Source organism: Triticum aestivum, chromosome 3D (assembly GCF_018294505.1).
Source record: "Triticum aestivum cultivar Chinese Spring chromosome 3D, IWGSC CS RefSeq v2.1, whole genome shotgun sequence".
In the NCBI taxonomy this organism is placed as follows: domain Eukaryota; kingdom Viridiplantae; phylum Streptophyta; class Magnoliopsida; order Poales; family Poaceae; genus Triticum; species Triticum aestivum.
In genome coordinates this window covers 536,308,217-536,316,777 of record NC_057802.1, presented here as the reverse complement: position 1 = coordinate 536,316,777, position 8,561 = coordinate 536,308,217, and the positions used below count along the sequence as shown (strand labels likewise).

The window sequence follows — 8,561 nt, the reverse complement described above, 5'->3', positions numbered from 1 at the left end:
TTCTTGTGGTGCACTTGCCTTGTTGAAGCGCCTCATTACGCCCCCATACAGCCATTTTTACACACACGCACGCACACGCACACACACACACATTTGTTCTCTAGTAAATTTGAACTAATGGTCGTTAGCCTCAAGTTTTCTTGACAAGTACAAATAACAACCGTCAGTTAGCAAAGCACCACAATGTTTCAGCATAAATGATCCTCAGATACCAGAACCAAGCAATACAATCAATCCCTAGTGTCTCAGAGGTTTGCAAAGCAATGTTTTCCTTTGCGGGGGTTTGCAAAGCAATGTTATGGACACTAAAGGATTCAATGTTTCGCCATCTAAGCAGCAACACGAGCATTAGCTAAACAAGAACCTAATCTCTAGGAGACACTGACATGGTCCTGAAGGATCATCATGTGAAATTCTAAAAATCAAATAACGATTAAGGAGAACTCACAAAATGAGAATGAATAGATTCTTACATGGATAATATATATTATGATATCCAGTTAGCATAAGTTCTACAGCGAAAATATCCATCATAGGAGGTGGATACCCTTGTAAGTGCCATCTTCTGTAACTACTAATAATAGTGCTTCATGCAAATAGCTTTGAGCGGCATGAACATTTCTGTACCATCTTCCAACATAGCCACATTTATGTTGATGGCAGCTGTACCTGGATGTGAAAGCCCACAAGAAAATCTAAGTACATAAAAGCGCACAGTTGGCATACGTTCAGGAAGATATACCTTTAGGAATACAAGCCAACCAAAATAAATAACTGACAAAGTGGATGATGTGTGAAAGATGATTATTATCCAAAAAACAGGTAGGTTGCAGAACAATGATGCTTCTAAACGGACAACCATAGAATAATTATTCTAAGCAAAGAATGAGGTTGATCCATTCATCCCATGTGTACAATATTAATAAGCAAATATAAATAGCAAATGTCTAACGATGGACATGAATGGGCATGATGTAGCTAACCTATATAAGGCAAGGCATATCTAACCTTAGAAGCACCTCAATCGGGACAATAATATAAAATAAGTTATAATTGTAGCTATCCATCACATATTGTTTGTTTTGGAAGAATTGATAAAAAACTGCAAAAGTATATCTTTTCAGAGGGAATCATAGAAAAAATTAAGAGCCTACAAGGTGCCATTTGTTCATCCTACCAAGAAAAGGAACATCAAGTTAATATAACATTCTTTACTTTGAGAAGCAAACAAGAAATAACTACAATTTATTCCATTGAAATGTAATCCACTCCACTGGCATGTCACATAAAAATTTCTGAGAAAACGGCGGGCTAGTTTCAGCATGCCAATGTGCACTATGTACTACAGCAGCATACTACTATGCCTCCACCCCCAAAAAAGGAGTGAACGCGGGAACTGAGACTGAATGTTGATGAAGTGATCACCTTGAAGATGCGCTGCTTGAGGTGCTTGAGCAGATCCATCATGCGCGTGCCCCTCTCCTCCCACGGCTTCATCGCGACGAAGGCTCGAGAGAAGGAGAACGCAGGTCCTCACAGGTTGTAAGCGCCCTTGACCACCGTGTCGGCATGGTTGAGAAGAGATGGATCTAGGCGGTGGTCTCTGGTGGCGAGCAAAATAGAAGTTGCACGTGCCCATAGTAGCTGTGTCAGCAGCGGCTATCACAATGAAATATAATCAGTGCTTGTCGTCCTGAGTTCCTGAAAGGTTTCACCCGGATTTTCATGGATCAATGAAGCACAAACATGCACAACTTCTCAAACAAGGATAGATGAAGTATGTGAATCAAATGCAGTATTAAGAGAACAAAAAATAGCACTGTCATCCAAGGATTCACTTACAATCGAAAGCAGAAGCAGCAACACGATTTTTCTTGTCTCCATTGGATCTGGACCAGATACCGACACCATAAAAGTACTCAGAAAATGATGGCACAAGAAGATTACCCAGCAATAGAGAAGAAAATTAAATGTAGACGACTGTATCCTTATTGTTAAAATTCATTTAACAGGAATTTCCCAACCATCATTTAAATGTGAACGAGAGAACATGAAGCCACGAACCGCAAGAAATTTTTCCTGATAACTAAAGTAGAAAGCTAACATCATAGCAGAATGAGGTGTGATGTTGCATATTCAGTCACATCCTATGATATAGAATTAATTCTACTCCCTCCGTTCCAAATTACTCGTCGTGGTTTTAGTTCAAATTTGAACTAAAACCACGACGAGTAATTTGGAACGGAGGGAGTAGATTCTAGAGAATAAGATTCACATGTCAATCCATCAGAGGTTCCATTTCTAATTCAAGTTTTTTCTTCTGAAAACAGTCATCATTCGTACATAAACCTGAGAAAACACAACTGACCTCAAAAGTAGTATATATGGATTACATTTGACCCAATCTATCCATTGGAATGCCCACTTCTTCGGTATAGGGGGTACATATAACATCAGCTGCCTCAACTTCAAAACATCCGCTACCAACAAAGATTAAAATTCAGTACAAAAAGTTCACCCAGAGGATGTGAAAAAAAAAACATCTAGTGGATGTAAAACATCAGGATGCAAATACCCTCAGAGATTTAAGTAACTACAAATTTCAGTTATAATCATTTGAAATTTTCAATTCAATCAACATCAAGAGTCGGGAGTATAACTTAACATAAGCCAAACTCACTTTTTGGTATATTTCGTAATCAACTACACTACATATCTCAAGAGCTTTGTACATCACCATACTCTAGGTGGAAAGATAAGAAAGACGGGTCAATGATTCAAAAATAATAATGGTATCACTAAGACGTGCCACTAATCTGAAATATATGATTTGATGTGTTGAGCACTATTACTCCATCAAGTAATTAGATATGACCTTAAAATCAAAATAAGAAAAAGATAATTACCATGCTATTGTATCGGTCGCCATATATATGAAGGGGAAATGTCAGAGTTCAATTGATATTAAGAGACAATGGTGAAGAAAGAACATATGATGCAATCTGTCAAACGCCTTGTGAGCAGAGTAGAATGAGATGGAGGGATTAGTAAGTGGCTTGAACTGCACAGTGGTGCGACAGGCAAAGAACTTCATCTACGGTGCTATACGCCATACAGGATCAACAGCTGGCCCTGCCATTCTGACATCACCACTGGACGCCACCTCCTAGAGATCTGATAGACTGTCGGCGACCTACATACAAGCACCAACAACATCAAGAATCAAGATCCAGTATTTCCACCACCTACCCATCCAAATATCAAGAACCAAGTAACCCAGTCGGGAACAATGCAACAGTAGTACCAGCAACCTTATAGGATGACGGAGTAACCCAAGATGAGCCACCGCCACTGCTATGATAACATGGTCCTCTTACCACCCTCCATCCCCAACCTGATCAATTTCTACATAAACAAAATTACCACATAATGAAATCCACGTCACTGGAGCTAAATTACGCAAATTTGAATAACACTCACGGGTAGAAGATAGCTATCAGTCGTAGTAGTATTGGAGGTTGTGGTTGTACCGGTGTCACAGCTCGATCTGTTCAGGTGGGAACCTTTGCGGCTGCTCACCTCATTGCTGCTGCCATGGATCTGGAGCTCGGGGGAGAGGCGACACTGTTGCTTCCCATCTGCCTTGCCTGATCTCGGCTGCCGAGGCACGACACCATCGACCCAACGCCGTGCTCGCAGCCACTTCCCCTCCTTTGATAGGGAGTCGAGGTTCGGCGTAGACCCTACTCTCTGCTGCTTGGATTGCTTCTCAGTGGGCAACAAGATCGCCCTCCAAAGAGGAAATACATAAATGATGACCCTTGGTAAGAATGGAATTTATCAAATCAAGCGAGTCAAGATGTAAATCTAATTATATGATCAAAATAGAACCATTAAAGAATAGGCGAGTCAACATGATTTTAACTGACCAAACTTCAAGCGGAACACAGTTTATATAATTATATAATTTAGTCATGAAAACTTGCAATTTTGCAAACATACTTCCTAGTTGTCTTCCTGGGAGATAATCAACCTTGTAAATATTCATCCTGCTGGCATGACTTGTCATACTAATCAAACTGTACTTAATTATCCAACTGAGTGCAGGTAAAATCTTGTCAACTCCAAGAAAATGACAAACTTAAATGAAGTATAATTACAGTGGAACTAAATTTTGAACATCCTGCTCAATATAATGCAGTTCAACTTATCCTTTTCCCCGGAAAATAAAACTCATCTTTCAAAATATGCCTATGTTAATACCTTTGATTTGATAATGTCCACAAAGCAGAGTCTAAACAACTGCACCGGACCAGAATGCCATCTATCTTGTTGTTTTCTGTATGCTTCGTATGACTCCGACAATTCACACCGACACTAAAATGGAAATTCATGTAGCACAGTTTGTATGATCAGTAAAGGTATGAATGCCATACAGAAAAGTCATAAACTATAAGAGACATTATTCAAGTACCTGAACATCGTTAAGAATTCCATACAGAAACTTCCATCCCTTTAGATGTGCTCGCACAGCAATATCCATGTCTTCAACTGTCGTTCTCTCCATCCACATTCCTGAGTCATCGAGTGCCTTAATTCTCCACACTCATGCGTTTCCATTGAACCCCAAAAAAATTGAGGAATGCTCCCTTAACCTGCTGTTCAACCTCAAAGTGGAAGCACAGATTTATGTTTTGCAGCCTAAGTATTTGAAGTTTTATGAACAAAAGTAGAAACATCATGAACATACATGATTGAGAGCTTTAACTGAGTTACCACTTACCACTATTCAGTACAGGGGGAAATCAAGGAGTTGAGATTCTCAATGTGCATCCTATTTGCCACCCAAATAAGTTCAAGTTCTCTCATGGTTGTAGTTATCGCAAAACGATCCATGGAGAACCCAACGCTTTGTGCATGATTACACCCTAGCTACCTCCTGCACTTATATGAAATCTTATCATAAACAGGTTATAAATAGTAAATTAACAACTAAATATGCAGGCATATAGTCATCAACTTTAGTACTTCAGCGAGTATGAGCTTCTGTAATTCATGGTGAGAATGTCATCCCTGTTTGGTCACAGAATTGACAGTGTGCATCAATTCAACTGATTTAGTTACCCTATCCATCAGATGTCAGATCGACGCAGGAGAGTGGAACTGTCGAACAAAGCAACCAAATCAAAGCCTCGACCGGACCCAAAGGCGAGCAAGCAACAAACCTGATGTAGCAGTGGAGGTGATTGAACTCGTGGAAGCTGACGTCGCCGTCGCGGCCGTCCATCGCCAGCCGCAGCAGCTCCACATACACCTCTGCGGCGCCCGCGTCGGAGCTGCAGCCGCATCCACTTGCCGTGTGCGCCGGCTTGGCCCACCTCATCCCTTCGAGCCTTGAGCTTTAGATAAAGGTAGCCGGGGGAGATCACGTACGTTGGTGGCTGCTACTGGAGCCGGCCGGCCATTGGAGGCGCCAGGACTGGCAAGGAGGCAGGCGTCCTCCGCCTCCTTGAGGGTGCGGGCTGGTACGTCCCAGACGACGCCATGCCCCCGAGCGACAAACGAGGAGGAGGGGGCAGAGCACTGGCAGGGTTTGAGGAGGTGGAGCTCCGGGCGGACATCCGGCAGGCGGGAGATGGAGAGGACACGAGCGCAGGACGACGGCGGCGGCGACGGCGGCTGCGACCGCGGCGGCGGCGGTAACCCTAGCCGCGGAGGAGCAGCGCTGTCCATGAAGAGGAGGAAAGGCCGCTGGCTCGCTGCCCAGTCCGGCTCTCGATCGTGTTTTTTTAGGGGTCGATCGTGCTTTGTTTTGTCGGCAGCATTTTTGTCCCTAGTCTGACGTGGACACGCCCAATGAGCGTCCTTGATGCACATCTTATTGTTTTTAATTGGGAGGCGTTTTGCTGCGGAACGCCTTCAAATCATGGGGGCAGTTTTCAGAAATGCCCTCTATGTTTTAACATATTACAGCGTTTTGGAAAATGCCTTTAAATGTGTATTAGCGTTTTGCAGAACGCCCCAGACTCCACTGTTTGGAGGCATTCTTCGTAAGTGCCCTTATAGCATGGGAATTTCGAAGGCACTTTTCAAGAACGCCTCTAAGTAAGCTAATCTAAGGCGTTTAAGAAAATGCCCTTACAAAAATGCCTCCAATTACTGTTCGTGTTGTAGTGCAAGTATGTTTAGTTTGTATATGCCTGATCACAAAAAAATATCTGTCCAGCAGTCCGTGCAAAAAATTGGATTTTCTGCCCTGCCGGAATGTCAATCCAAGACTTCACGCTCAATCTATGGTCGCCATCGTGTAGGCCGCTGCCTTCATCTCCCCCTGCTTCGCCCTCTCCGGTTCATCCTTCAGTCGCTGCAACAGCTTGAAACGGAAGGCTTGCACGATCATTCTTGTGTCATCATTGAAATCCGCCACCTTCAAGGCTAGCGTCTTCGCGTCCTCTGAAGCGGCCGCGATCTCCACCTTCTTCTCTTCAATCATGGCACTCTTCTCTTCGAGCTTGAGCTTCTTCTCGGCCACCTCCATCAACAAGTTAAACCTCTCCGCCTTTTTCCCTCCTTGACATTGGCACGCTTGACGTATGTCTCCTCCTTCTTTGTCAAGATGTCTTCGAATCTCTCTGTCATCTTGGCCGCCGCACCTTCTCTCTTCGCCCTTTCTTCCTCCCACTTCTTTTCTCGAAACTCTCTTCTAACCTTCTTGGGTGGTTCTTTTGTTGGGTTGGTTGGGTCACCGGTTTCTTCCTCGGTGCCTTGGGCGACGGTCTTGGCAATGTATAGGTTTCACTTGGGTTGTCCATTCAACTTTAACCAACAATGCCTGACGGTGAAGTTTTTCTTCTCCAACTTCTTGAACACCCTACACGCGGGAGAAGGCTACAAAGAAAACATTGTCAACAATGCATATCCACTACAAAAACAATGCATATCCGGCTACAACACTATACAAATCGGGCTTCAGAATTGTCCGTACATATCCGGCTACAAAACTATGCATATCCGTCAAGTGATCTACACAACTATGCATGTTCGGCTACAAAACTATGAATATCTATCTGGCTACAAAACTATGTATATCCGACAAGTGATCTACACAACAATGCATGTCCGGCTACAAAATTATGCATATCAGACATGTTTTCAATGTATCTATAATTTTTGGTTGTTTCATGCTATTATATTATCACTTTTGTATATTTTATCATTTTCCACGATCCCATATGAAGGCCTTTTACGGTACTCTGCCGGAGAGAAAAACCATTGGGAAGGCTATCTTCATCAACCTTGCTACCTCCATGATGATGTGTGAGTAGTTCCTTCAGGGTCTACGGGTCCATAGTAGTAGCTAGATCTCTCTCTCTCTCTCTCTCTCTCTCTCAGCTCGCCGCTACCGTCGCAAAATGGAAAAGGATGGGGGAGAAATAGGAGCGTGAGGATTTTTTTCGTGGGTACACCAAAGGCGTATCATAGCTTTATAGAAGATAGAAAATATTTATGAAAGAATACGGGTCAACTAGTTAGGCATCACATGTCGATCCTAACCCAGCCTCCACTCCCAGCACTCTACACTACTACTCAAGCACGAGTGAGTCTCGACATGCTCTGGCCTTAGAGCATCTCCAGCCGCGCCCCCAACAGGCCCTCCCTAGGCGAGTTTTCCACGTCGGCGCCCAAAAATCGGCCCAGTCGCGTCCTTAGGAACCCATTTTTCGCCGGTTTGGGCCGAAACTGGCGCCGGCGGACCCAGGCTGAACCCGGCGCGCTGGGGGGCGCCGGGGCGAGCGGTTTTGGTGCGAAAGAGCCGCGGGCCCGCTGAGTCAGCGACACGCGCCTCGTCTTCCCTCAAAACGCCTCGGTTTCCCGCGGGGAATCAATGGCAAAGCTGCCGCCGGTCAGCCTTGCCATTGATTCCTCACGAGCGGCGCGTCACGGGTGGCGCGGCCACGCCTCCCCTCCCACCACGCGTACACACGGCGCAGGGCTATAAAACCAGCGACTCACCCTCGCCGCTGGCCACACCAGCCCGAGCCCAAACCAGCCGCCGAGCTCTGCCTCCCTCTCGTCCGCCGCCGAGCTCTGCCTTTCTCCCCGTTCGCCGGCGTTCCTCCCCTTCCCTCTCAGCGATGGCCGAACGATTCCCCGGCGACGCGGCGGCGGCCAACGGCTTCAGCCGCCGCTCGCTCCATGAGTAGGAGGCCTACCTCTTCTTCGAGGCCAACATCCCGGCGCCGCCGGACATGCGCGCCGGGCCGACGGGGTGGAGGCTCAGCAACGGGGGCGTCCCCATCCCCCCGGTGCTCGACGTCGACCCATGCCCCGCCATCTTCGCCGCCAAGGTCGACCGCGTGCGGGCGTCCCTGACGGAGGAGCAGTGGGCCCTCCCCTAGTACGCCGCTAACAACCACACGTCGTGGGCGGCGTACTTCCAGCGCCAGCAGGCGCAGCGGCTGGCGTCCACCAACGGGGTGCCGGTGGTGGGCGGCGTCAAGAACAGCGAGGGGCGCCGCGTATGGTGGGGCGCCCCCTGCCGCACGCTCCACGAGGTGTTG

At 46.0% G+C, this 8,561-nt stretch overlaps 1 long non-coding RNA gene across 9 annotated transcripts; it reads right to left on the bottom strand.

The window, feature by feature from the left end:
- Positions 1-209: 209 nt before the first annotated feature.
- LOC123080296 (uncharacterized) lies at positions 210-5,792 on the bottom strand. Of its 9 annotated transcripts, none has more exons than XR_006438298.1 (11): positions 5,226-5,792; positions 4,784-4,939; positions 4,475-4,658; positions 4,264-4,377; positions 3,531-3,820; positions 3,312-3,405; positions 2,907-3,193; positions 2,369-2,480; positions 1,843-1,889; positions 1,426-1,701; positions 210-669 (listed from the first exon to the last, which is right to left on the bottom strand). It is a non-coding gene; the product is annotated as an uncharacterized lncRNA (long non-coding RNA). The 9 variants fall into 9 exon arrangements; XR_006438294.1 differs by having other exon boundaries at positions 3,305-3,405; positions 3,481-3,790; XR_006438296.1 differs by having other exon boundaries at positions 2,369-2,466; positions 3,481-3,790.
- Between the last annotated feature and the right edge of the window lie 2,769 nt (positions 5,793-8,561).